At 33.6% G+C, this 23,739-nt stretch overlaps 1 long non-coding RNA gene across 1 annotated transcript in view; it reads left to right on the top strand.

Annotated features, from left to right (window-relative positions):
- The first annotated feature begins 5,983 nt into the window (after positions 1 to 5,983).
- LOC116549489 overlaps positions 5,984 to 23,739 on the top strand; it is a 42,661-nt gene continuing 24,905 nt past the window's right edge. Inside the window, exon 1 of the long non-coding RNA XR_004267901.1 lies at positions 5,984 to 7,396. This is a non-coding gene — a long non-coding RNA (uncharacterized LOC116549489). The remainder of the gene's footprint in view (positions 7,397 to 23,739) is intronic.

The following is a 23,739-nucleotide window of genomic DNA, read 5'->3' as shown; positions in this document are numbered from 1 at the left end:
TCATTGAGCCTCTGTTCACATTTCATGTGTAAGTCACTTAAACCTGATATTTTTTCTTTTGCTTTTTTTGAATGTCTAGGTTGATGAGCATTTAAATAAATTTGTAGCATTTAAAAATGTCCTCAAAACTGATTGCAGCATGACAGCCCTCAGGTTTTGTATTCAGTTTTAGTTTAGTTATTTTGAAGCTTTCAGATGAAAAAAACACCTAAATTTAATATTCTGCAACAGGTTTTTCCATCACCATGCCAAAGCCCAGAGGAGCACAGTATGTTTTTTGAGTTTTAGTCTTCTGTTTTTTCCTTAGGATATTTTTGACCCCAGATACTTTTTCCTTTAAATTTGACTGAGCTGTGATCATGACTCTGACCTCTAGCCTTGAAAGAAGAGGAGTTATGCCTCTCAGGAGCGATGCCTCAGGCACTTTGCAAGTCTGCTGGCAGGGATTATTTCCCAGGCTGTGAAGTGATGACCTTCTACAGAGAGTGAATGTCTGCAGTGCACGTAAATTCCTTCAGCCAGGATTGAGAGCCTTAGGTTTGTTACCTGCTCTATGAATCAAGAGTTTTCCTTCTCTATGGAGGACAGGTAATTCAGCGGTATATTTAAAGCCACATGTTATGTGCTCACATGTTGGTTAATTTACTGTTGGAGGTGAATATATTCTGTTTTCGGGCTCCATAAAGAATTAGTTCAGAAGTAAATCTAGAAATCTGGAATAAAAAATTAGGATGACTTTACCGTGATTAAAGGACATCTTACCTGTCATTTCTGAACAAAGTGCCCTAACAGGGCTCTCTCAGCTGTTTCCAACTTGTCTGATTTCAGTATCCCAGAGAGGGTTTCTGTTGCTTCCTAAGCTATCATTACAACAATAATATAATGCTGATTGCTACGACTTTTTCAGAATACATTAAAAGGAGGAATGAAATTTAGAATGATTAATAAACACTTTTGGAATTTGTGGGATGGCATTTTGTTTTTATTCTCTAAATAGAACTGTCAATCCGAATCTAGTAAATTTCTAGAGTTTTGAAAAATTGGAATATTCATCTTTTTTTGAGGAATATAGTCTTTCAAAAAGCACATGTAATTTTTAAGACAAGAACTGATTTTAATCATGAAGATTTTTCACATTGATGTTAAAAATCAATTGATAGTAAAAATGATTTATATATTTTAAGTCCTCCTGAAAAATCCTTGAGAATCCACTTATTGCCACTATCCTGTTTAGCAAATTCTAATAAATATCTAACTGACAGAATTGTGGGAAAGGCAGAATAATTTAAGAGTGTAGCTATGTCACTGAAGACCATGTGAAATACTTGGAAAGCCAGGATAAGGAACTATTGCCAGATACAAAATGTCACTACAGATAGCTTATAAAATATTCCATTTTGTTCTAGTTATAAAGTTATCTGCAATGGATGAAAATATTTCCAATTTAATTCACACAGAGTTTTTCTGGTAATAGGACCATCAGTGTGGTATTTGTGCAGGATTAGGCCCTTTGGTCTGGAATAAAATTTGAACAGTGATTCATTCACTTATTCTTTCAAAAATGGATAAGAGCTTCTTAAAGTGTTGGTAAATAGTACTCAAAGGTACAACTTAAAATTCTATTGTTAAATATTTCTCTTTTCCAGAATTTAAACAAAATGGAGAAAATTTCTCAAAATATATCTAAGTGCACTAAATCCAACTGTTTAAGCTCCAGTAGATAAAGCATAATTTACCTATATTATATCTCACTATTCTCTCTTTTGCTTGGCTTCTATTTTTTTCCTAGCAAAGGAAATCAATGATATATTTAGATGCAACATTTTGTAAAAGGCCCCAGCCTACTGAATCTGGTAAAACAGATAGAAAGTGGAAACAATATTACCTTTGTTCTATCATCAATAGGGTGGCATGGGATAATTGGATACTGGCTGTAGCACTGTATTAGCCGGTACCCTTCACCCTCACCTTTGCCTGCCCTCTCTCTCCCTCCCAGCCTCTCACCGCATTTTCTGTGATCAAGATTTTAATTTTGCTTACTTACATGAGAACAACTAGAGTGATGTAGCCAGGATAGTGATTACATTTCTTTTAAAAAATTGCCCCTACTCATGAAATCAGAATATAATTAAATCATTGAGTTTTAATGACCTCAAATAGGATAATAGTATATTATAACTTGATTTGTAGTCCTACTTTTGGAAGGATATATAAATTATCTTTGTGGAATTGTATAGGCCCCAAATGTAATGAATGATGGAAGTCAACATGATTTATAGCCTAAAATATTTTTCTCTTATAGCAGCTTCTGCCTCTTGCTTGGTATTTCCATTGTGCTACCATCATCATTTAAGTTCCTACCAGGATTACTGAAGTGGTTTCATAACTGCTTTATTTGTCTTAGATCTCATCTTTAAATTTACCTCCCAGAATATAGCCAAAGTGGATCTTTTAAAATCAAATTGTTCTTCATTTAAAAAAAATCTTTATTACTATGTATCACCTACAGGAGAATATAGAATATGAGATCCTTTCTTTTTCTTCAATTGCAATACTATAAATTAAAATTTTTTTGAAGACATATACTATATATGTGTGTGTATAAAGTCTTCTACATGTATATATGTATAAAATATTAGACATAATACGCTATGCACAGGAGCAGAATTTTAAAAAGAATAATTTAAAAAATTAAAACCTGTGGCTGGGCGCGGTGGCTCACACTGTAATCCCAGCGCTTTGTAAGGCCGAGGCGGATGGATCACGAGGTCGGGAGATTGAGACCATCCTGGCCGACATGGTGAAACCCCATCTCTACTAAAAATACAGAAAAAAAAAATTAGCTGAGTGTGGTGGGCATGCCTGTAGTCCCAGCTACTTGGGAGGCTGAGGCAGGAGAATAACTTGAATCCAGGAGGCGGAGATTGCAGTGAGCTGAGGTGGGGACACTGCACTCCAGCCTGGGCCACAGTGCGAGACTCCATCTCAAAAAATAAAAAATCAATAAATAAAAGCTGCAATATTTTCTTCTCATGTATTTGTATTGTGCAGCTTCTGGTGTGTGCACGCAACTTTGGAGAGATCCATCACTGCCCTATTTGCTTCCTACCCTAAAGCCACAGCTACAGGCTGTGGCATGTTAACGCCTCCTATTTCTTTTGTTAGAAATACCTACCTCACCCCACCCACTCACCCATATACCTTCTTGTTGAGTAATTTTACATAATTTTCAAAACTAAGTTCATGTGCCACCATCTCAGGGAAACAAATTATAATCCCTTGTCTGCTTCCAAAGCATTATAAATTAAGCTTTTTCATAATATTTTATAGTTATTTTTTCTTCTTAATATTTTATAGTATAGTTATTATTATTTTTTTAATACCGCAAAGATTAGGAGCTTCTCTGTGGAACACTTGTCTTGTTCATCCTTAAATCATTATAGGCAGACACAATGCCCAGCAAGTACTATACCTTCAATATAAGTTAAATGAATCATGTGTGAATCAGGAACGAAGAAAAGGAAAGAAGGAAGGGAAGGGGAATGAGAATGGAGTAGTGAGGGAGATGAGGATGGAGGGAGGGGTTAATGGATGTGTTCAAGATAAGACAGCCAATCATGGTGAAAGGAGGATTTTTTAATCCATGTCTTTTAAGAAAGATAACTTTGTATTTTTTTTGGTGACAAATTCTGTATATTATATATCAGTATCAAACATAAATATTGTTATATTAATGTTCTCTGTTTTTCTCTAGGTTCTAAATAATTATGTGGTAACCTTTTCCTATTCAAAGCTTTATTTTTGTCTTCTAGAAAAAAAATTTTCTTGTTTTATGTAATGCCATAGGACTAGCACAAATACATAAGATATTGATGTGTTTAAATTTCGTTTTGAAATGAGTGTAGGATAGAGCAAATCATAGGAAGCAGGTTATGGATAAGGATAATGTATTTTGATGATATTCAAATTTATTCAGCAAAGACCAAATAAGTCAGAACAGATTTGCTGGTTCATCAGTTGTGCTGCTGCTGCATTCTTATTAGTAAACTGTAACACATTTTACAAAGACTCAATCGTTTCCCACAGGGCATAGCTCTAGGTTAAGCCTAAAAAGCAACTTTCATTATAGATCGTTTATTGAAAGTGGAGTGAAGCAATTACAGTATCTCTCTGAAGAGGTATATTGGCCAAACACTCTACTTTGGAATAGTGCTTTATACAGGATTAGTTATTTAATACTTTGGCTATTATTGAAACTTGGAAATGTGTATAGATGCCCCTTTGGGCTTATTGATACTGTTAGAAAAGCAACAGATATATTCTGGAAAAAAAATATGATCCTCATGAAGCCTTTTCAATGTTAAAATGTAGACATTTGCCAATCATTGTTTTAGTTTTGTAGTTTCTAGAACCAGTAAAGTTGTTTTGAGGATTTATGGAAATTAATATTATCCATTTGTCTCACAGTGGTAATTATTTTGTGGTGTGTTGATATAGTCAAATTTTCATTCTATTGATGTTTTGTACAAATTTTGATATAAAAATATAACGGCTCTTCTTTTATATTTGGTGTATGAATTTCCTCATTTGACAAATTAGAATTAAATATATGAGATCTATTTTTTTATTAATCGGCCAATCATAAAATCTAGGCTTATTTTAGTCAAACTAGTGTTCCCAAGAAGTCAAATAGTTTTTTAGAAATGATTGACTCTTTTCTCTTGAAAATAATGGATTTTTATCACTTTCATCTTATATTAGGGCTAGGATACTTTCTTTTTTATTTCTTTAAAACCTCCAAATTTTTTAATATGTCAAATTTATTTAAATGAAACTGACTCTTGTGATTCTTTCTTGACATTTTCAAATATTATTTAAATTTAGGAAAAATTTTTTTACCAGCTAGTAAATGATTGCTGAAATTTCTCTATTTAAATGGCATATCATATATATATAATTAATAGCTTGCAAGAGATAGTCAATGGCATTGAAATCTGAATCTAAGACATATTTCATTAAATATTTGCACAGAGTTGTTATATATTTATATAGGTCATTCCATGGGACTTTTTTTTTTAACATTATCATTTTAAAATATTCATTCTTAAAGAGATACAATAGAAACATGCTTTATGTATACATTGCAGGTGCATGCTTGAGGCTAGAGCTGTTATTTATAGTGTTACAATTACTATACATTTATTTGTTCTTGATTTTAGCTTTTCCAACAGTGCATTTTCATTATCAAGGAAAAAATCTGGTTCACAGATAAAATTTCTCAACCCCATAAGTACAATAAAAATAAATTCTCCAAAGTTGAAGTAACAATGAAAGAAATAAACTATAGCAATGGAAGTAATGGATTTAGATGAATAGCATTTGTATTACTTGATGCATTCACATGATTTCTACTGGTATGAAAGTTCAATAATTCAAGTGAATGGAATTATTAAAAAGATATCCTTGATATGTACTAATGAAATAATAGTTTCTTCTTTTTCTTGGAATAACTGTGTTTTATTTCTTCCTCAAATTATTTTTGCTTCAACCATATAGGTGTAATATTTGGTTGAAGTGGAATTTCAATACTGCTTGCCTAGGTTCAAAACTTGACTCTGCTACTTATGAGTTGTGGTTTTGGGACACTTAATCTGTGCCTCACTTTCTATTTTTAAATCAGAATAATTAATAGTAACTTTCTCATAGAATTGTTATGAAGATTAAATAAGTAAACACATGCAAAAAGTTGAGAATAATATTGGCATATATAATTTAAACAACACTGGAGTTATTAATATCTTTATTGTTATGGACATTAATGTATTTTTGTCATTGAAATGGAAGAATGTTAAAAAAAAAAATAGATGAGTGTGGTGATGCGTGCCTGTAATCTCAGATACTCCTGAGGCTGAACTAGGAGAAGAATCACTTAAAAAAAAAAAAAAAAAAAAAGCAAAGAAAAAATAAATGGGAGAGTGTTGGAGCGTGTTCATTCAGTGAGCACCTAGAAGAAAAAAGTGAATTGCATGAATAATTCTCTCGTTAATACGATTTATTGTGGTTGTAATGGTGGGTTTAGTAAAGAAGCAGAGATAGTCTCCTACTCTCCAAAATGACCTGGCACTTCGACAGTTTAAACTACCTACTAAAGTTGGTAGAAACTGTATGCATCCATCACTGCTGCTTCTGTTGTGACCCTGGGGCCCTTCTTTTAGATAAGGAGTTATAGCAATATGTTATATAGCATTGGATTTTGACCATTGGTATATAAATTCTGATCATGTCAAGGTATCTTGTAGTGTTAATACACTGGTAAGTAATAATTTTAATACGTTTAAGAGATTACAGTGTACATTGTGTTATTTGGTTCCTTATGCAGTAGGTATAGATCACTATCTTCATTTTTCTGATGAAGGCTCACTGGCTTAGAGAAGTAAAATGCCTTACCCGAGGTCACACAGTTAATCATGGTGGCAGGAGGCATAGAACTGGCCTCATGTCTAATTTATATTTATTTTATAGCTATTTATAGTTACCCAAACTCTATTAAAGGTGACATTGTCTTAAGAAAAAGTACTTATGCAAAAGTAGAGTTAATATCTAGATTGTGTAAGTACTTAAAGTCACTGATGTTATAAATTAAGAAAGTAGGACAATTATTTACAATTGCTTTGGTTTATATATTTGAAAGATTCAGAATCCTTGTATCAGGTTGTTTTCATAATAAACAAGAAGCATATAAAAATTTTCAAGACCTTTTTCTCAATTGATGTGTTTTAATAAGTTTTATAACATTCAGTTTTTAGTATAGTCTACATTCTAAAATTAGTCTATATAGTCTGTATACTAAAATGAGAATGTTTTTGAAATATATTTTAAGACGAAATATGTATTTATGATAAATGTATTGGCAATTCTTAAAAAAGTGAATGAAGTAATAAATCTATCATTTAGTAAGTAATTTGTGTAAAGACCCCTAAAATCATTAATAGCATAACTTGAAATCTAAAAGAGCTTATTTAAAATATAAGCTTATTAGCAATAATAGATTTTGTAATGAAATATTTACATTCTTACCCATTAATATCTGATTAATTAGAATATTTTAGACATGTACCAGTTTTTGCCAGGTTATACTGCAGTGACAATAAACCTCTAAATTTCAGTGACAACAATATAAGTTGATTTCTTGTTCATGTTACATGTCTATTGCAGGTTGATATGTAACACAGTCTCACATTATTGTAACACAACCTTACATTATTGTTCTTTCTTGTATGGTCAAAGGGAAAGAAATACCGTGGTGGAACTACAAGATGGCATTAAGGTTCCTGCTTGGCAGTGCCACAAGTCACTGGGCTTATTTTGGACTGGCCAAAGCAAGTCATGAGAATCAGTGAGTATTTTGAACTAATATTACCATCTACTACAAACATCATTATAATTCCTAGGCATGGACTCTGCTTAAGAGAAATATTGCAGTTTGTGTGTGTGTGTGTGTGTGTGTGTGCACACGCACACACATAAAAATTGTATCTCATGGACAATATCTACATTTTTCAGCTTTTTTATTGTTGGCTGCCATTCTAATTTTTTTATATCAAAATTTCCCTGCATTTAAAAAAAATGTCAGCAAATTATTGGAATCAAGACTTTGGCTTCAAGAAATAACATCCCACAGCCAACTAGTGTATCACAAGGGAGAAGGGTGTGTGTGGATACAGGGGAGTGTCGTAGAAAGTATGGGTAGAAGTACTGCTGTGTTTATGTGGAACTAGTAAGTTGTCAGGCATTATTCCCTCTCTTTCTTTCTGTACTTTCTTCTTTCCTTATTTCTATATGTGTGTTTTCTTCTTTTCTCTTTGCATATGGGCATTTCTCCCTACTTTTTTATTCATTTCGTACTCAGCAGCAGCACCATAGCCCCTTAGTTTACCTGTCTTAACTTTAGAAAACATCAGAGACTCAGCTATCTTTTCTGAATACCAATTCTGAATTCCCAAAAGAGAGAAGCACCAGCTGGTAGGCTGTAAGTGGCCCACCAGTAATTTAAATCACGGAATTTAAATCTCTATGGATTAGGGGAGGTGAGAGGAGAAGTTTGTAGAAAGAAGATTGGACAGACAATCCAAAAGCTGTCTATTATTTAAAGATTAAATTTCTTACTAAAATTGGGAACTTCAGATTTCTTTTTTTAAATAATAATTTTCATGAATATGTTTTAAAGAAGTTTTCAGTTACGGTGTTTGGGGAATTCTGATAAGCACACTGAAAAAGCTTTAAAGTTAACGAACAGTGCAGTTCTGAAGCTGTTAAATTGTAAAAGGGAAAGCTGTTGGATATACTTATGTTCTTGTGTACACTTTGTTCTTTTCTTACCCCAGAGGCACTGTTAGGTCAATGCTCCCACTACACAAGTAGCCATCAGACCCAAGGCTACTGTTTCTCTAGAATAAGGGAGAAAAAGAAATAATTCCTCAACATTCTTTTAAAAAAGTATTTCAGTTTTTCTCAGACATTAAAATGTGCATTAAGTTTCTCTAATATAATTTCAATATTCTTTTAAATTCCATGAAGTTTAGCTGCACTGGCAAAGCAGATTAAATATATCAGTACATTATACTTTTTTCTCCATCTTTTGATTTAGAAAGTTTGTAAACCTAACAAAGGTAGAGAGGCTAAAATAGTGTTCCCATATATCCTTCAACTGGATTCACTAATTTTTGCCACATTTGCTTATATCTTCCTACATACATTGAACATGGTTTACTCAATTAAAAGAAGATCAATTGATTCCCTCTAGAAGAACTTTATTGCCTTTATTTTGTACTTCATCCTCTGCTTTTTTTGGTCACATCGAAAATGCTCCTGTAAAAAATATAACTCAGTCTAATGTGAATAGCCAAAATGGTTCAGGGGCCTTTTCAGTCACCTATTAAACCCCTCTGTTATGGCAAGAGATTTATTACAGCATAAGTATCACTTTACCTGTTGTCATTGGTTTGCACACAAAATGTCTTTAAATTTTGTGTTGATGCTTGCTTTCTTGACCACTATGCCCGAGCCATTCCATTTATTTTTATTTCTATTTATGCATGCTAGAAAATGATTTAGAGTCAACAGCAGGTGGCAGTGCTAGCAAACATTGTGCTTTTGGTACATAAACAGCTTGGAAAGGAATGTCTTTCAATACCACAGGAGCAATACAATTAGTAAGGAGTCCTTAAATAAAGACCTGTGCTTATCTCCAATTAATTTTATTTCGAGAATTATTTTTGAAATCAGCTGAAAATTATGGATAAGTGTATTTAGAAATACTCATTTAGAGACTGAATTTTGTTATCATTGTGGGATCAAATAACAGAAAAACAGATTTGTTTTATCTTTGCTTCTGGCTAATTCGAAAACCAGAAAAAAATGTGAATACTTAAGATTAGAAAGATTAGGTAGTTTGAATCTTGTTAAAATTTGCTGGAAAAATGTCACAGCAACATTTATTTTTATTGATGAAAAGGTAGCTATGTATTTTGAAATTTTGTGGCAAACTTTAAAAAAGCTCTTATCAAGCAAAACTACTCTGATTCACCAGGATAACAAGCTTAAATTGCTCTTGACATTTATGGAAATAATTTTAAAAATCCTCTTTTGTTATAATTTGTTTCAAAGACCATAATTTTGTTGTAATTCGCTTCTTTCATTTTAAAGAAAAGGAACCTGACAAGCAAGACATTTTTGTTTTCATTGAGGTATTTGGTTTTCACAACTTTTGTGTCATTTTACCAGAAACAATAAAGACTTTTTAGGAAGTCATATCAACAACTGTTTCATGTTCTTGGATTTTAATAGTTCTATACACATGTTTAAATAACTTATGGATTATTTAAATATTTGTATATTTATAGGTTCATATATCATCTAGATATCAGATAAGAGCAGATTAGTTGATTTCTGTTACTAATTGATTATTTAACTTATTAAGAATTTAGAACATTTAAAATTAGTGTAGAATTGAAAGTTCATGTAGTTTAATGAGATCATTGCTCCAATGGAGAAACTGAGGCCCAGGAGAGATTTCAGTGAAGAAGATACTTATTGGTATAGAAGGACCTTGTTACATTCTGTCTCAATTCTCAGGCTGTCTCAGGAAGAACTCAGTTGCAAATTATTATTTTATTATACTTTTAGAACAACTTCATTCAGTAGGTTCTGTTATTTTAATATGAAGAAAATTACTGATAAATATTCTGTCCTCACAAAGAAGCATGCATTTTAGCCATTTCTCTAATTAACTGGTTGGTCTCATATGCCCATTTGTTAGATGCATAATTGAAATTCAATGAGTCTTTCTGAACTATAGTTTCAGTGCTTTTGAGAAACACCCTATATAGTGGCAACTATTATTATTCCTACCTTTTAAGACTGACAAGTGAAAAAAACGATAAAATGTTTAAGTTACATTAAGATAAAATAGCAAGTCACCAAAAGATGTGAGGAGGACAATAGAACTCTTAGGTGTGATTGCGGATTCCCCAAGGAGCAGCCTTTTCCATGAAAAACAAACAAGACGGAATGAAATCTTAACATTTTCTTCAAGGATTACATTAGAATTAGGAAATGAGATGGAAACATTCTATGCATTGCATGTGGAATAAATCATTTTGAAATAGAAGCACATTGCCTGTTCTCAATAAGATATCAATGATTTATTGAAGTTATTAGTTAACTCAAACACACATTTTTTGGCATACTATTGAAAGTTACTTTTGATTACATTTTAATTATTAGTCCATTAAAACCTATTATTTATATACAATAGCTTTTTTATAAGGTTAAGCAAATCACTGTTTTTGAAAATTCTTGGGTCATGTGTGTAGCCAAGCAAAAGTGCCTTAGAAATAGAACTTTAGTTTGGCCTGTGGTAATCTATGTTTTAAATTACAGCACAACTCATTCCAAATCAATATAATGAATTGATTTGTAATGTCTGAGGCAGGACTGCTTTCTTTGGATTTTGTCTATTGAATGTGCACTGCAGTTAAAGCATCCTTTTTCTGCATAATTAAGTCTATGTTCTTGGCCTTTCACTGAGTTTAAACTGGGTTTAAAAAGCAGAAATGTACGTTAAGGGAAAATTATGCACATCCATTATTCTAAGTCTTATAAATATTGAAGCATTTTTCCCTTTTAGTAAGAAATGGAAGAGAAAATAAAGCTGAATGCCCTGAACTTTAGTTCTCCTTTCTGAGGACATTTTAAACTATTTTAATCCTGGGAAGCATTGAACGTACTTCCCTCAAATGCCTAAATTGCCTGAATACACAGTCACATTTTTTATTCTTATAGAGATGGCAGTTTAAATTATGGTATATGAGAGTGAGGGAACAAGATCAAGATGGTGATTTGAATTCTGAAAATTCTGAAAAGATTTTGAGCTAATATATAAATGGAAAGGACTATTGTAAAAAATCAATTCAACTAACATTCATTGAGCACATGTAATAGCACCTTATATGCGGCAGACACTGGGTTAGTCACTTCATAAATAAATATCTTCCAATTTCACAACAACCCCATAGGTTGTTTTATCCCACATCTACATATAAGAAACTAGAAAGTCAAGTTATTGAGCCTAGGATTAAAACATGAATCTTCATCATGATCTTTTGGTTCCAAAAGCAACACGTTGCCTTGCTACCTACCAGTTGTCAAGTGCTAGAGATATAAAAATGAATAAACTCAGCTCTTGCCTTCAAGAAATTCATATGGGTGGTCTATTGGGGGGAGAGAAAGCCATTCAAACAGTTTACATTATTGTGATAAATCCCAATATATAATGATGCACTATGGTAAGGAGGGAATTATTTCTGACAATGGGAGCTAACTGCGTAATCATTGAGATGTGAAAAGTATGTGCTGAAGACGTTTAAAGTAGTGTTGCATGGCTGATTTTGAAGGACCTTGAATTTTATGCTCAATAGCTTAGGACTCCTGTGTTATTCTGCTTTCTAACAACCATCATGATTGGTTTCCTAAATGGTTGTTGGTGCTAGTGGATTTAATAGTTTTATGTCTTTGAATATATATTTGAATGCTTTGAAACTCCAAATTATTGAAAATTAGTAATTCTCTAAGTTTGATTCCACCAGACTTTTGTAGGACAGGATACAGTTTACCAGGAGTTATTTGCAATTCTCATTAACCAAAAAATATTGTTTTATATTTTAAATATACTCATACTAACACAGTAGATTTCAGTTATCAATAATCATTGTAAAAGAATGCATACAGGATGAAGTACAGGTAGTATTGACTTGGCAACTTCATATCACAATTTTCAGGGTTTATGAAATATAAAGGGGATTTCAGACAATGTACATGCCTGCATTATGAGAGATGACTTTTAGAAGTTTAGATTTTTAAAAAATATAATTGTAGACAATTAATACCTTTGGAGCTGTCAAGAACCATCATGTTCTCAAGTATATATTTGCTGTCATTACATATGACAACTGATTGAATTACAAATAAGCAACCTCTATAAATAGATACCTTGCAAGGTTTGCAGATGTTGGTAAGTCCTATATTGTCAGCTATTGGAGATAATTATATTTTAAAGTAGATACTCAAAATTTTAAATTTAAATTTAATTGTAATTTGGAAATCGATAGAATCTTTAAATACTTGGAGTGTCACCCTATATAATATCTTATTTCAGCTTGGAGATGTTGTATTTTCCATCTCCTCAATGGATAATGTCTCCTATAATGTTATCCAGTTATATGGGATTTATTGCACTGTTGGTGAGTGCTTTTTTGTGGCCTTAATATCAGTAGTTTTATTTTGAAACAAAAGTTGTTGATTTATGGGTGTATGTATAAGTTCTGAAATACTTTTCTGATAAAAAATAGGGATATAACATATATTAGGAACTTCAAACTCTTAGAGGGCTCAAGTTACAGGTTTTTCTTCAAGAAAAGATATTTAAAAATGTGTAGCATCACCCTGGAAAGAAACAATTGCATAGAAATGCAACTGTTCTCCCCATAAGCACTGATACTGGCTCTTCCCACATCTGTACGGTTTTATCTGTTGTTTCTTTTCACCACAAAGCAGGTTTCCTTATCACTGTCAGAAGCATGAAATCAGACATCAAGCTTGCCATTAAAACTTTTCACATTTTTCCTAAATCTTTTCTAAACATGAAACTGTAATAGAAAGAAGATTTGACATCAGGAAAGAAATAAACAATATTTCTTTTTATTATGGATGTCAAAGATCATTAAATTTTTTTTTTTTAAAGATCTCTGGGTTAAAGGTGTTCCATATTCCTTAGACAATATATGAGTCAGTTGAGCTATAGTTTCTGTATCTATATACATGTGTCTGTGTTTACTCTTGTTATGGCTACTTCTTAATAAAAAAGAACCTCATTTCTGGGGTTCTTTGTAGGATATTGTACTGGGTTAGAACTCATTTTTATGCCTTGTATATATAAACAGGCCCAGATTTTTGACTTCACCATGGCAGTATTATGAAATAACTATGATACCAAATGATAGCCTTACTATTGAATTGTTTGGTACCTAGGAGGCAAAAATCTTAAATTCTTATTAGCTTGTTAATATGTCAGATATAATTGGAAAGTATGAAGTGTTTCCTAATTATTACCCTAGTAACTCCAACTCTGTGTACTTTTGTTTTTTTTAAACAATGTAAAGAGTTGTGAGCTTTGATTAGTATTCGGGGTTATAAAATAACAGATTTAAGGGTATAAAGTGTGTAAATATCATTATTCTAATAAAAATTCAAATTTATAAGATGAAACCTTTGCATAGCCTTGAACAAATTTGCTCCCAATAGTGAAAATCCTAACATGACCATTAGAGGGTGCAAAGGCATTGCAGAAATGAACAGAATATTCCTAGAACGAGAAATAACTGAGAGAAGTGTATCTTTGTGACCATGAAATACTTAACATTTCAGAAAACATTCAAAGCTTCCAGAGCATTTTGTCGAACATGAGATAAGTGTACGCTCATCTGAGTATAATCCTACTTTTCTTACTTGATTTCTTCTGAATGAGCAAGTTGTCACTATGTTGGTTCTTGAAAAGCTTAAATAAGATCAAATCAGTAAACCGATGTTAAAAGGGGGTGTTAGATGCTGTTAGAGTTGCTACAATTGAAAAACCGAATCCAGGGTTTTATTTTTTTTTAGATAATAAATTATCATTTTAGAGAAATTTAGGTTATAAGTTTTACTCTTCATCTGTAAAGACAAACTTTTGAATGAGGAGAAAGAATCAATTCTTGAAAAAAAGAGGCTTTGGGAAAGTTTGGGAAAGAAAGACAAAATTGCTATAAGTATCTTCTAATTCAATATATAATGCAAAATTTGTATTTATTTTTTAATGTGGCCATTAAGATTATTTTCTATGTCAGATGAAATAATTTTGTGGCAGATATCTATTGATTGACCTTAATAGGTTCTTTGCTTTTTTGAAAATTTTGAGATACGAACCCACCCAACCTAAACAAAATAACGAATCTAACATTAACTGTAAATATTAATAGATTATTTGACAGAAGGAACATGCAGGTTGATTCTGATATAGCATTTGTTTTAATAAGTTTTCATTGCATAGTCTTAGTTGGACAGAAAAGTGAAATTAAATTTTTAAAAAATATTTTTTGTTTGTTTTATGATAAGTTTAGAAGAAATAGAAAACTGCATCTATTGTTATTTATAAGTGAGAGGAAATAAAATAATGAATATTGAATATTTAATTTTAAGGCTATATCTCAAATAACTGCTTTAGACATCTCTGTGATGATTTTATGTCATTTTTTAAAAATAAAATCAACTTTCAAAGTGAAATTTCACAGGTGTTAAGTCAATGGAAACATTTTATTTTGTTGTTGTGGGTTGTCATCTACTTAGAGATGCCCCAAAGCTCCCAGCATTCCTCATTTTCACACCATTGGGACCTTAGAACCACAGGAAGCACCTAAAAATTATCGTCCATATTTTATTTATTTTGATGACTATCCTCCTTATGGAGGAGCTGAATTAAGAGAGGATCTACTATAAGGAGCAGTAACTAGTCATCTCAAAAAGTCCAGAAGAACAAATAATTTAGCTGTCATCAATGTATTCAATATTGAGTTACCATATGCCAGGCATTGGTCAACCTGATATATTTTAAGATTGATCAGCACTTAGTACTTAGAGTTTTAGGAAGCTGAACTTATTGTTCCTTTAGATTCTGCTACTACTCAGAAGATATAAGATCTCTCAGTACCTTTAACAAATATTCCAGTCACTCCAGTAATTTCTGGATACTACAGAATTGAGTATAACTGAGTTATGAAAGGCAGTTGTATTTTCTAATTTAGTGTTGTTATGAGCCTTCTGTGGCTCATTATGCTACATTGATACTCACCATAGTAGACAATTAATTTTGTACTTTGATTGCACAGATTTGATACTATTTTGACTTTTAATGCCAGGGAGGGCAGAGAGTTACACTGGAAAAAAACGTTAGTGTTTAGAAGGAGTTGTGTTATACTGTGAGTATGCCTATTTTTTTCTCCCTCATAAGTCAGTGGGGACAGCCAAAGGTTATTTAATTCATTCCTCAACCTGTCCTAAGGACTCTTTGCCATCCTTCAAAGACAGATTGATATTTATCTTCTTAAAATGTCTCAAGGGAAGGAAAAATCTATAAGCTACCTTGGTGACCCATCTAAGTGTGGAATAACCCTCATACATTTATACAAGAAAGAATGAAGAAAATTCTAGTTTGACATAAAAGTCATCATTTATGACGAGTCACTCTGAGAATGAGGGGGGCGACTGCACATTTCTTCTATTCCCTTATGGGGAAGATGAATGACCTCTTACAGCCTTAACTTTCCCCTTGTGTTCTGCTTGAAATAATCGTGATCCTGTGAATGTTAAATGAAAGAAAATCAAGAACAGCTGTCAGGCAACATATATAATTTTGGGAAAATGAGAGGTTGAGGAAACCCCTGAATATCTTCCTCTTCAACATTTTTTTTTTCATAATTCATAGCTTGCTTTCTGACTTTCCTCTGGTCACATCTATTTCTCCCAACTCATTTTCTCCCAGACTCTTGTCAGTGAATGTAAGCTTGAGTCATGACAAATCATGGCATTCAAGTGCACAACTCTCTAAGGCTCTGTCACAGAAATGAGGCAAGTAAAGAAGAGGAGGAGGAGGAGAAAAGGAAGGTGGAGGAGCCGACTTAAAGTGAATGAGGCTGAGGCTAGGCAGCCCTCAAATCTGGAATGCTCATCTCAGTCCTACCTTGGAAGTTGATGCCCCAGGGGTAGGGTGAATGGATGATGGGTGAGGGGAATATATTTCCAAGAAGAAAATAGACAGAAAATAGAAGGTACCTCAATATTGCATTAATACATCTTTCTGTTAGATCTCAGGGATAACCATGTTTCCCTGGCCACACTTACTAGTTCAGAAATTGGAAGAAAACAAGATATAAAAAGCAACCAAAGCAGGAGTTAATATTTGAATAATACAGTAATTTTGGAGTAATTTCTCTGGAGATGGTCTATTCAAGAGTTTTGTGGATATGATGCTATTTTAATGAAACCAATATGAGAAATGCATCATATTATCACCTAATCAAGCTGTGATAATGTTTCCATTGGAAATTACATCAGTATTTTGTTCTGATTCCAGATGAAATTTAAGGTGTTGACTACCTACTATAAAGTCCAAAATTATCTGGATTATGGTTACTTTATTCCCTCCTCATGTTATAAGTTATGAATTTAGACTTCGGGGGCATTCTTGCTACTAGATTTTAGATTACACGGATGAGAATTGTAGAATAAAACTTGTTTTGCATGCATGCATTTTTGCTTAGGAAACACTGGCTAGCTTTTTTGGGGAGCGAGAAGAAGAACATCTAAGCATATAAACAGCATCTATTAATATTGGACTTCCTTTGAAAAAGTTATATTTCAAAATTCTAAATATTTCAACTATTTAAAATGACTGGTTCCTTGAAGTTTCAAAATATTGTTCTGCATGCATAACCTTGAGCTTAAGTTTTACAGATTTAAGTTTATGTCCTAAAATAATGCAATTCTGGCTTAGGGATAGGGGATGGGAATGTAAAATGATTCCAAAATGTAAAAATGTTACTTTTTAACTTTCTTTTATAAAATATATTATTGAAACTTCTAGGTATTTTAATGAATCCCTTGTTGCCATGGACCCATCCTGGTTGTCTCCTAATGGGAACCCTACTTCCACTCTGTCTCGACTCTTAATTCATTCAGTTTGTTTTATTTATAGTGGCCAGCATTATCTATTTTTTAATTAATAGACTTATTTTTAAAGCAGTTAGGTTTATAGAACAATTGAGAAGAAAGTACAGAGAGTTCCTATATATCTCTCCAACCTCCCACAGTTTCCCTTATTACTAATCTGTTGCTACATTTTTATCACCAATGAGCCAATACAGGTACCTTATTATTAACCAAAATCCATAGTGGACATCATCATTTACTCTCTGTGTTTTAATCTTATGGTTTGGGGGTCAGAGATCCAAAATGGGTACCACAGGCTAAAATCAAAGTGTAAGCACAGCTGCCTCCCTTCTAGAGGCTCTAGAAAGAATGTATTTTGTTGCCTTTTTCAGCTTCTAGAGGCCACCTGCTTTCCTTGCCCTGCAACTGTGTCCTCCTTCTTCAAAGCCAGCAGCATAGCGTCTTCAACTCTCTCTGACCTTGACCCCCTGCTTCTTTCATCACATCTTCTTTGTCTATCTCCATGTCTCTTTCTGATTCCCATGTTATAAGGACAATTTTGATTATATTGGGCTCATCCAGGTAATTTAGGAAAATCTCCCATTTTCAAGATCCTTAATCACATCTGCATTTACGGGTTTGAGGGATTCAGATGTGGACATCTTTTGTTGGCCATTATTTTTCAACTAGATAAACTCTCTTATATTTGTAGGTCACTTATGGATTCCCTGTCTTCAGCAATTATTTGATTACATTTGGATCTAATCCATTTACTGTGCCACTTATTCATCATCTATTGTTGTCTTAATGGACTTACTTTTCTCCTTATCCAATTTATATTCTATGGTCCTTTACCGCAATTACTCCACAGAAGATATTTTCAACACCTCTCTCCCCCATCCTGAACCCTCCCCTGCCTTCTGTAATATTCATCAGGCTGTGTCCCTAGTTAAGTCCAACCAACTCTCTGCCTACCTACTTTGCCCCTGTCCCTGCACCTGAGCAGCAGAATGTGGCTAGGAAAAAACTCACAGGTTCAGGAGTAATCTTATCCCCTTCCTCCTGTTTCCTTGGATGCCGGGTGACTTAAATAACAACCTGTCCTGTCTCTGGCTTCTCATTCATTCTGCACTGAATGGGGAGTTGTGACTTTATTTACTTGGGCGTTTGAAAGGAGGAATTGGAGCCTCTCCCGCTTCACCCTTGGGATCTGGCTGCTTGCAGGAAGTATGAGGTCCCCTTAGCTCTGTGTTATGCTGCTATGAGAGGGCTCTGACCCTGTGGGGAGTTTTCAGTTTTCCAGCACCGATAATAACTGTGTTGGTGAGCCTACCTAATTTTGGGGCTTTAATATTAGGAAGTTCACTTGCTTACAGATATCAGACATATTTTCCAAAATCAAGATAAAAGTAATATCTAGTTTCCTATTTGCATTTTTCTCACCTTTTTTTCTCAGTTGAGAGAAAACTCTGAGTCCCTTGAAACTCTCACCACTCTATCTACGGTAGCCACTCTCAATTGCTTTGTCCTGAATGATTCTTCTTCATAATGCTTGACCTATGTATTTATTTGTTTGCTGTCTGTTTCCTTTGCTACATATAAGGTACATGAGGGTAGGATGTTTGTTTTAGTCTGTTCCTAGAACCTGGAACAGTCCTTGGCTTATAGCATGTTTTGAATGTATATTTGTGGAATGATTATTGAGGGAAAGAATGTGAGAACATTTTCAGTATCATCTGAAGGTTCAATTTTGACTCTTGTAATTTTATTTTGCTTTATTACAAATATATCAACTCTCAGTTTTCTAAGGAAGAGGTAATTGATTTGGAGATTAAGCATGGTAAAATGTAATAATATTTCATGTGTTAAAAGGTAAAGCAACTACAAATCAGCAAAAAATTCTTCATAGTAATTTTCCATGAAAGTTTGTAATAACTAACATATCAAATTGTGTTTGCTTTAACCTGGGGACATTCTTTTCTTTGTCAATCAGAGGTATAGAATAGTAATTTAAATGTTGGAATCCAAGCAAAAAAGCAGAGAGATTAATATTTTTAAAACCTCTGAAAATTAGAAAAAAAGGATAAGATTGCTCTTAAAAGCATGGTATAAAGTACAAATTGGCCGGGCACCACAGCTCATGCCTGTACTCCCAGCACTTTGGGAGGCCAAGGCAGGCGAATCACATGAGGTCAGAAGTTCAAGACCAGCCTGGCCAATATGAAACCCTGTCTCTACTAAAAATACAAAAATTAGCTGAGTGTGGTATCAGGCACCTGTAATGCAAGCTACTCAGGAGGCTGAGGCAGGAGAATCGCCTGAACCCCAGAGGCGGAGGTTGCAGTGAGCTAAGACCGCACCATTGCACTCCAGCCTGAGTGACAGAGTAAGACTCTGTCTCAAAAAAAGAAAGAACAAAAAAACGAAGAAACAAATTTTGGTTTGAAAACAAAATTCTTTTTCCCCTCTCTCTGAGTTCAACTAGATTGAAAAAATACAGATATAATAAGAGATCCTCTTTTAAAAGCCATAATGAAATATGGCTTCTTGAGCAATGGTTAGAGAAATGCTACTAGACAAGACAAAAGTTAATTCCAATTGTCAAACTGAAAGATGCAACAGACATCTACTGTTCTTTTCTGGTAATAGACCCAGGTTTTCCTTCTGGGAGTTTTCCTTCTCCCATTTGCAGTCCATGTGATTGGCACGGGCCTGACTGCTCTCCTAGGTCCAGAGGGCATCACGAGTATCAAGCTTGAGTGATCACCACATTCCATGTCTCTGGCCACATTTACTGGTGAACATTTACTGTGGACTCGTGATCCAAGCTGTCCTGTTTAATGTGAATGCCAGGACTGTTTTTGGAGCTCTTGGGAATGAAGTAAGCATTTTAGATGGAGTTGATCTGATTAGTAGGGTATAAGATTATAAAAAAATATTTTTAGAAAATAATAAAAAAGACTGTGGCTGCCAGTGGCTATATTGCTTGAGGCAGGCCAACTCACGAAAATCCATTCTCTAAAAACTAATTATCTGAAATTAAATTTTTCTAATAAAAATTTGTAGTATGGAAAACATACCAATTTACCAAATCTTATTTATTTTAATAACTTGTAAAGATTACAATTTATACTGAGTGAAATACTTTTAAAAGCTTATGAAGATTACTAGGTTTTATTTTTCTTCATATAAGCAGTTCAAATAACATTCTAGTTGATGAATTCTAAAGATTATAGGGTTATTTTTCTTAAATATATGTATATTTAACATTTCAAAAGCAATATTTCATCACAAACAATCAATAGCATTTCATGTGAATTTTTTCCAATATCTGTTTACTTCAAATATTTTAATGTCTTTTTATATCATCAACATTTAAGCATTCTTAAGATCCCTCTGCCAATTTTCCATGTGACATTTAAACCTTAGTTTATTTCTAAAATGTCATAGCAAAATGTAATATTTGGGGTGACTTTTCCTCTCACTTTCTAGTTAATTTTAGGCTTTTGACATATCTTCTAATTTTAAGGATTTTTAGCCAATTAATTTTGATCCTTCAAATTATTGTATTTTTGTGTCACATGTCAAATCTGACATAGTAATCATAGAGTACATTATAGTAATAATTGTAATTGCTTCTGGACATTCTAATTTCCTAAACACTGCTTTGAATAATTTTACCTTTTTACGTCAAACCTCTTAGTGAGTTATTTCCAAGTTCATATACCTAATTATTTATTGTGAGAAATTAGAATGAGCATTCATTTCTTATGGATGATTTTTATGATATATTTTATCTAATTTTTGGCGTGTTTAATTTTATTTTGTCAATTCCTCAAGTGGCATATCAGCTTACTTTACGTCTAGCCATTGTTAACCAAAATTTCTGAAAAGAGTTGACAGTAGACAAATTTATGTTCATGAATTTGCCTTTGGAAAAAAAGAATTTTGGTAAAATGATCTAATATCCTTTCTATCACAAAGGAGAGCCTTACTAATTATGACTTTAATGCAGAGCTGAGAGATAGAGACAGATTGCTGACAATCTCATTTGACCACCTGGATCCTGCTGTTGTTGGAGACAGAGATTGCAGATTGGATTCCCAGGAATGTAAACTGTGAACTGGAGAATGGGTTCATAACATAGAGAGTATATTGGGAAGTGCCCTTGGGACTGACACCTGCGGAAGGGAAGTGAAAGAAGCCGGTTGGTCTGAGGAAGAAGTTGGACTGTGATGCACTGTCACCAAGGCCCACAGACAATCTCACTGATGACTGGAACATGTTGGCTTGATCTAGTTCAACTCTTTTCCTAGCATCATGGGACCAGGGACACTGAATTATAATCAGAAGCTTGCATGAGAAACACAGAATGAGATGAGGAAATTGGAGACTTTTTTTCAGCTCATGGTAAAACCTCAGGAATCTTGCACAGTGTAGGATTTCTGTCTGGTGACTGTTTATGTCTTCTAGATGTGAGGTCTCTCTTCCATGGAATGTGTTGGACAGAATCATAATGCCAATTCTACCTCCAAAATCCTCATTTTCCAGTTTCATTATTCACCATCAATATTTTTATGACAAAATTTAATTTTCCTTATTTTCTAGTTCTGGAAAATCCTCATCAGAACCTCTATCAGTTATAGCTCCTGTGTAAATCCTCTTGCCTTTGACTATTACCACTAAACATATTGTTTCATAAAGACAAATGGGCACATACATATTTTTCTTACATAGGAACTATACTATTTGTGGAGGAGGCATCTCCAACTAGGACTTGCACTTACATTTTGTATAAAGTGGGGCCTGTTTTCTTTGAAGCCCAAGACTGCATGGTCAGCTGCCACAGCACTTCGATCTGTCTCTGAATGCTTTGAAGAATATAGACCTTTGTATTAGGTTTCTTAGAAGGATACACAGAAATTTTATATAATGCATCACAGAGCAAACTTCTAAAAATTCTCTGAGTACCTTTATCCCTCTACTCAAACTTTCTCAAACATCTAATGGTTATTCATTGAGTGATTATTCAGTTGTATACACTATTCTAGGTGCTGGGAAAACGGAAGTAACCACGATGGAAAAATTTCTTAAATATTTGAAGTTTACTAGCGTAGTGAGAGAAAAGAGACAGTAAACAAGTAAACACAATAAATAAACAAGATCATTTCAAATAGTGATAAGTACTATATAGAAAATATAGTGGTAATAGAGAATGGAATGGGGGGCACTTTAGATAGTATTATTAGAAAAGGTCTTGATGGGGTGACACTTTGGCTGAAAACTATGGAGAGAGAGTTGAGTATATAAAGGTCATGGGGAGGAGAATTCCATGCAAAGTAAATAAATAGATGAGGGTGGTGGCATAGGCAGGAGCCAAATCGTACATGGCCTTATAGACATAAATAAGTCGCTGATTTTTGTTTTGATTGCAATAGGACTCCAGTGGAGACTTAAGAGAACTATATAATCTGATTCATGATTTAAAATGATCACTGTAGATTTAGGGGACATAAAATTGTCAGAGAGACAGCTATTGTAGTAATCCGGGAGAAGGTGATGATGGCTTGGGTTTGTGGAGTGTGAGAGAAGATAGTGAGAAGTGGTAGAATTGTGATATATTTGGGAGAGGAAATCTTAAGACTGGCTAATGATTGAGATAATGGTGGGGAAGGTGGCAGTGAGGAAAAGAGAGGAATCAAGGATGATAACTTTCCTGTTTATTCCTTTCTGCAAGTGGTCTCCTCATAAGGTGGTATTCTTCCTTTACTACCTCCGCGTCTGCTGCATGTCATGTTAGTGATGGACTCCCTCCCAGGTGCTCTCTTCAGAGACAGCCTCTGGGAAGTTAAGTTCATTGTTTGCTCTGGCTGCTTTGTTTTGGAGAAGCAGGACTACTGGAATTCTGATAGCTGCACGTTTCACTCTTAATAACATCATGTTATAGTCACTTAGCTTTGTTCTTACCATTACTTCTTCTAAAATTGTTTTGACCTCTCTTTCTGACCTCCTCCAACCCTTTCTCGCCTCTAGAAAGACATTTTTATCCTTCAAATATTAACTTCTCTCTTTAATTCTTCCCCCTTTACCAGTGGAATCGATGACGCTGTGCTTTCATATCTTTTTGTACTTATCTCTAATATTTTATGCCACATTATATCTTCATTGTTTAACTTTCTGTCTCTCTCATGAAAAATGTGAACTGTTCAAAGGTTAAGAAAATGTCTTTTTTAAAAAAATGTTTGTACTCCTAGCACAGAGCCTGGCACATTATAGACTCTGAGGAAATGTTGGTTCACTTAAAGGCACTGAATTACTTCCTGTTCTATTTCAATTAGTTTTGTTTGGTAACCACTTACTTAAATAATCAAAAATATGTCCGAATAGCACCTACATGCCATTTCTTACCAAAACAGTTATTTTAGATTCTTAATGTTAATT

Source organism: Sapajus apella, unplaced genomic scaffold (assembly GCF_009761245.1).
Source record: "Sapajus apella isolate SASKATOON/1434 unplaced genomic scaffold, GSC_monkey_1.0 scaffold1, whole genome shotgun sequence".
In the NCBI taxonomy this organism is placed as follows: Eukaryota; Metazoa; Chordata; class Mammalia; order Primates; family Cebidae; genus Sapajus; species Sapajus apella.
This window is presented reverse-complemented; position numbering and strand designations above follow the sequence as displayed.